At 38.0% G+C, this 6866-nt stretch overlaps 1 non-coding gene across 1 annotated transcript; it reads right to left on the reverse strand.

Moving 5' to 3' along the window:
* Positions 1-1736: 1736 nt before the first annotated feature.
* Positions 1737-1809, reverse strand: trnar-ccu (transfer RNA arginine (anticodon CCU)). Its single transcript has one exon. It is a non-coding gene; the product is annotated as a tRNA-Arg (tRNA).
* Between the last annotated feature and the right edge of the window lie 5057 nt (positions 1810-6866).

A 6866-nucleotide genomic window follows, 5' to 3' on the forward strand; every position in this document is an offset into this window, starting at 1 on the left:
AAGCTGCACCTGTAGCTATGCTGTCTGCTTAGTGCTTCAGCTAGCCGAGAGTGCTAGTGGACAATGTTATAGAGCAGCAACGTGGATGATTTAAGCACTAAATAAAATGTTTTTTTTTAATACAGTGTACATGGTTTTGCAACCCTAGATACATGCTAGCAAGGTTAAACATGATAAGATAATGTTAGCTTTTTCCATTTTGGACGAAACTAGTAAATGTGAGCTAACTGCATGTAAGAACTAAAGTTGTAAGGAGCTGGCGAATGATTCAGGCAAGTCTGATGGATTTACTGTGTTATAACTTCATGTAGAGTGATGGTTCCTTTATAAAAATAAATTCATTGTGTTTTTAAGATGACTCAAATCTCAACTGTATTTTCTGTACTGCCAGTCAACTGTTGCTTCACCTCATGCTGTATTTGTGGACAGATAAAAACAAAACTGTAATATTAACACCTGCTTGGTAGAAAGATGAGTACATCCAGCCCAGAGAGAGAAAGACAGACAGTTGTGATTTGACCTCAGTAAAAGGGATTTGTTCCACACTGGTGAACTATTTGTGTGTACTGACTATTTGTATGCATAATCCTCTTCTTTCACTCTTTCAGGAAACTGTATACATCTCGAAACATCAGGCCTGGATATAGCACCCGGTCTGTCCATCGTGTCTGAGAACAATAGCGATAGATAAATGACGTTTTCTGACAGTTAAAGCCTAACATGCTAAGCTTCTAGATACACCCCTAGGATTAGTCATGCACTGTGCACTCCTATATGGACTCCTATGACACTTTACTGAAGAGATGTTTCAGTGTTCACACTCTGTCTAACCCCTTCACTCAACTCCTCATTCAGGAATCAGGAGGAAAAAAAACATCCTGGATTTGCATAGCTGACAGTTTCACGGGGTGCCTCAAGTCTGTATTCTAGGACCCATTTCAAAGCTATTGATCTGTCATTCTTTGGTGGATTTTCAAGTGTCAAAATGGTTAAGCAAACAGTTCTTTCTCCTGTCAACAGACTAAACATAAACAGAGAGAGTGGTAGACTTAGGAAAGTGCCAGAGATGTTAGCATATAGACGTCACTATATCCCTAAGATTACAAGACTGAATTCATATAGTAGGAGTGTAATATAATGACACCATCTGGAACTAGAAAGATATATAAATGTTGTCATTATATTACACACCTACTATATGAATTCAGTCTTGTAATCTTAGGGATATAGCCACATTCCATAAATCTAATTAAATTTGACTAATTTTTAAAATCCCACTTACACTGTAATTTGTGTACCTTCCTGCAACAACTTTTAACAAATTTATTAGGCTTTGTACATTTCAATAAATGTACAAAGCTAATGCAGTTTTTTTTTAAATAAAATGTGTAAAACTGTGACCCTGAGCAGACAGTTGCTAAGGATGAATTAATAAATGCTGTATAAACATTGTTTACATTAATGATTGTTATCTTTCTTTCTCTGTGGACTTCATATCTGAACACATGACTGTATAAATTCTTAATATAAATGTTCCTGTATACATGTACGACATTTAACAGACACCGTTATCCATTGTGACTTACAATTTATACAAGAGCGATTGAGGCTTAAGGGCCTTGCACAGGGACCCCAGCAGTGGCAGATTGGTGGACCTGGGATTTGAACTCATGACCTTTCTGGTCAATAATCCAACACGTTAACCCCTAGGCTACCACATCCAACAGAAAATTGTCCACCCCAGATGGGACTCGAACCCACAATCCCTGGCTTAGGAGGCCAGTGCCTTATCCATTAGGCCACTGGGGCTGTGTGTAGACATGAATTCAGTGAAAACCTGGTATACAGTGTAGTTAATGTCAGGGGCTGCTGGGATTGTCTTTTACCAAGTGAGAGGGCAGGAAGTATAGGGTCAGGTGGTACCCAATTAAATGCCATTAAATCACACCAGATAGGCAGGATGCAACAGTGTGTAGAGGAAAGAGAGCCATGGTCTTGTCATATACTTTAGACGCACTCACACAAGTGTGTAAGTCTGTTTCTCTCACACACACACACTGTTATCTTCAGCACACAGTGCTTCCTATGGAGCCACGCCTCATCCTGGTGAAATCACTCTTGTCCTAGTGGGTCAGAGCAGCAGCCGCACAGGATGTGTGTTACAGTAATATCACCTCACTTTTACTTACACAGAGTCTATGCTTGTATTACAGCAACTCTTAGCTTCGAGGTTGCAGTACTGGAAATATGAAATGAACCAGGAGCCAGTTCACTCATTGCACTTATTGAATCAGTCAATGAATTGGAATGAATAACAAAACAATACACATTTATCTCATTTACACAACCGATCAATTAAGGGTTAAGGGTTGCTCAAGAGCCCAGCAGAGGCAGCTTTGTGGACCTGGGTTTTAAACAACCTTCAAATTTGGAACACTTTCCAAGGTTTCCAGGCACTTCCTTGTTTCAAATCACTGTAAAGAACCAGGTGTGTGTGTGTGTGTGTGTGTGTGTGTGTGAGACAGAGAGAGAGAGATAGAGAGAGAGATAAGGACTATGGGGGATAAAATCAGGCTAACAAGTCAAGTAATGAGATGGATCAGGTGCTAATCCTTGTAGAAGAGGATTCTGGGAAATAAACTTTTCTGTGTACAGGGCAGATATGCATTTTCTTTATGATTTTTTTTTTTATATCAGAGTATCTTTTGTATTAACCCGTCATTTCCAGCTGCTAATCAGGAAGACGGAGGCTAACGGGTGCTTCCTCTAACATGTGTAAAGTCACACATCTTGTCAAACTGCTGCTCATGAAGCACAGAGCAGACAAACTCACTTAGAGGACAGAACACCTCTCATCTGCATACACTTAGACATGATGACTGTTGAGTTATTGAAATTATTCATGGATAGACAAAATTAACTTTACTTCTTATAGTATAGATTTTAGTTACATTTACAGTTAAACTTTTACTTTTGAACCCTTGCTGTCTTGCTGTCCTGTGATGTCATCAAGGGTCTCTTTGCTGGTCTTCATGCTAATACTAACTATCACTAAAAGCTGTTAAGATGTTTAACCAGGAGTATGTGAGTGCTATGAATTGGACCACCACCCAGTTCTGAATAATTCAAGAACGTCACCTTCCCATCACCTCACATGACTTCCCTTTCAAAATTGCCCTCTTACCGTTTGTTTCTTTGGCTGTCTAGCCATGTGTCTTAAATCTACACACCTTATAATTTAACAAATCACGCCTACGTTAAACACTCAGCGTACTCAGACATGTATTGTGGTTTCGTAAAAGACTCATTTTCCCATCACTAGGGCTGGAAATAATGCCTGCTTATGAATGAGGAGCAAATTCATCAAGTTACTGACAGAAGACACTCAGTATCATCTCTCTGCCAGACTCTGCTGTCTGCTAGCTGAATATAGCAGCTTCATTTAGGACATCAGCTAAAAAGAACTGGTGGATTTCCAATTCTAGATTTGACTATCCTCTCTCTCTCTCTCTCTCTCTCTCTCTCTCTCTCTCTTTTATGTACGTATTGCTATGGTAAGTAATCATGTTTGCTCATCGCAACTGCTGCTGGTGGTGGTGATGGTACGGTGGCCGAGAAGTGCAAAACACATTAACAAATCCGAAAACAAATGAACAAATCCGAAAACACATTAACAAATCCGAAAACAAATCAACAAATCCAAAAACACATTAACAAATCCAAAAACAAAATAACAAATCCGAAAACACATTAACAAATCTGAAAACACAACAACAAGTCAGACAACCCGGAAACGGTAGTGTATCGTTTTTGAATGGAACCTTACCGATCATTGGACAAGACACCTGTCACTCAAGATGGAATGGAATCTTATGTGTAATGTGTAAAGTTCTCCGTTTAAATATAAGAAAATAACAGAATTAATCCACAGTAATCCATTCCATCCATCCATTCCAACTTTTCCCTGTGGCAGACTGTTGAACTTCATGTATACCTTGAGTGACAGGTGTCTTGTCCAATCACAAACTATAACAACCTCTTCCGGGTTGTCTGAAATGTCGTTGTGTTTTCTGATTTGTTAATGTGTTTTCTGATTTGTTAATGTGTTTTCTGATTTGTTAATGTGTTTTCTGATTTGTTAATGTATTTTCGGATTTGTTAATGTGTTTTCGGATTTGTTAATGTGTTTTCTGATTTGTTAATGTGTTTCGTGCACCGATTCAGACAACCCGGAAGCGGTAGGTATAGTTTGTGAATGGAAACTTACCGATCATTGGACAAGACACCTGTCATTAAAGATATACAGGTGAATGAAAGGTGTCTCGTCCGATGATGGTAAGTTTCCATTCACAAACTATACCAACCTCTTCCGGGTTGTCTGACTTGTTAATGTGTTTTCAGATTTGTTAATGTGTTTTGGGATTTGTTAATTTGTTTTCGGATTTGTTAATTTGTTTTAGGATTTGTTAATGTGTATTCGGATTTGTTAATTTGTTTTCGGATTTGTTAATGTGTTTTGCACTTCTCAGCCACTGTATGATGGTGATGATGACAGCTTTTCTCAACAGGAGTCCATTGCAGTTCATTGCAATATGTAACAGAAGTCCATTCATTCACAGAAAACAAGAAGATGTTGTCTAAGACGACAGAAGTAGAAACAACGGTTTAATTTAGATATAATGATTGAAACCTTAATCTGTTACTATTCAGGGTTCACTTGAAAGACACTTGGTGCTGAAACAATCATGCAGATTAGTCTGTAAGTTTGAACTAGAGATGTGAAATTTGGTCAATTGTGCAAGCAAGATGAACCTAATCACCATTATACTGAAATTATAGTAGAAGATTTTACCTTTTACACCATATCTTGAGAACCTGAACATCTAGAGACAATTTGCTACTGATTTCTTGCCTAAATATTTCCAGTTTTAAATGTTTCCATTAAGCTCATGTACGGTCTCTACAGCATTCTATGTCGCTTGGCATGAACTGTGCTAAAAAAGTGCTTGGACCCCACAGATCGCTTCTTGCAACTATATTAAGTTATATTTATTATTGAGTTATATTTATTATTGAGTTTTTAGTTTAACCCAAACCTCTACAAAAACAAGTAGGACTATAAATAACATCAACTTGGACCTAATTTGTTCTGTCTGTGGAAAGTTCAGGAATAAAACGCTCCATGGCTCCAGTAAATAGGCACAATATTATAATACACATATAATTAACGGGCTTACTATATGAATAGTTGGATTATGTTCATAAAATAAGTCAGTGCTCAGGGGGTCTGTGGAATTTATTTTACAGTTAAATAGGCCTCTGACAGACCATTTGAGAACTTCTGGTTGAAGTGAGAGAAATGCTTTCTGACCAAGATGCAAGTGGTTAGTCATCTAATAAAACCCAGGTTGTCTGGTTTGAGCTACAAAACCAGCCCAATGGACATTCAAAACGAGTCCAAATACCTTCCCTTCTGGTCAGTAAAGCAGTCCAGTTCTGAAATTTTGACTCACAGAAGCCCTTTATTTGACACTCCGTCCAGGGTGTATCCTGCCTTGATGCCCGATGACGCCTGAGATAGGCACAGGCTCCCCGTGACCCGAGGTAGTTCGGATAAGCGGTAGAAGATGAATGAATGAATGAATGAATGAATGAATGAATGAATGAATGAATGAATACAAAACTCAGTGTAATCAATAACTGACTGAAGTGATGAAGTGGAGTTGATCATTTCTTTATATAACACCAAGTTATAACACCATTGTGTCTTATTCCTTTCATGCCACAGCATTTAAAGTTCATTTAAAGGTTATTGTGAGCTTTACGACTCATACAGAGAAGGCATCAATGACAGCGTGGTGAAGAAACAACCAGAAGTTGAATTCTTATTGTGATCCATTAACCACATGTCCTCAAGTGTTTATTCTACTTATACCACACCGATGTTCTAGCAATTATGACTGTACAGCTTTTCTTTTATTTATTAAAGTGTTACACATTAAACTTTTCATCCATTGATTGTTATATTAAACACAATTGTTCATGTTACAGCAGTTGTTCCACCTCCACCATGTATATTCTTTTCCTTGAAGTTAATGGAACGTTTTACGTCAGTGATATTTGGCGGAAAAATTGAGTCTTATTTAAATACCTTGCTTAAGAGCTCAGAAGTGGCAGTTTTGACCTTATCTACTGAGCTTCCACTTCCCAAGACTAAGCACTTTCCACGCAGGAACCGGAAATTGCAGCCAGAATTCATTAAGTTTTCCCGTGCCAGAAAACTCACTGACTGATCCAGTGTGAGACTCATTATTATTAAACAAATTATACTATTATATTATTATTACTATGTCCAACTATTTCCTTAAACAGCAGACAGAAATCCTAATTTGGCAGCAAATATATAAAACTCAGTTTTTACGGGGATTTTTGATCTGGCAACCCTTAACACACAGCCCACTTAACAGGCCATTCTTCTGAAATGAGCTAGAAACTGTAACTCATACATAAACACGATCCTTTAGTTTATTAAAGAGGCGTGCTTTGTGTCAGCATATTCACATAGTCCAGTAATTAACATTTATCTCCAGATGTGTTAGTGGTTTCCTTTGGTATGAGGAGAGAGAAGTTATGAAGAAATATTTCACAGCATATAGTTAGACTGGAGCTCCAGCTCAGCAGGTGGCAGTAAAACCGGAGAAATCTGTACGTTTGAATAGAACATTGCTGATATTTTTTTTGTGTTTTTCTTGCATTTCTATGTTGTTGCCCAATTTCTTGTCCAATAACAGTGGAAGTTAAACAGTGGAGCCTAAAATCCCAAAGGCAGACCCTGGAGATATAAAAGCAGCTCTAGGAGCATTGTC

Source organism: Tachysurus vachellii, chromosome 7 (genome assembly GCF_030014155.1).
Source record: "Tachysurus vachellii isolate PV-2020 chromosome 7, HZAU_Pvac_v1, whole genome shotgun sequence".
NCBI lineage: Eukaryota > Metazoa > Chordata > Actinopteri > Siluriformes > Bagridae > Tachysurus > Tachysurus vachellii.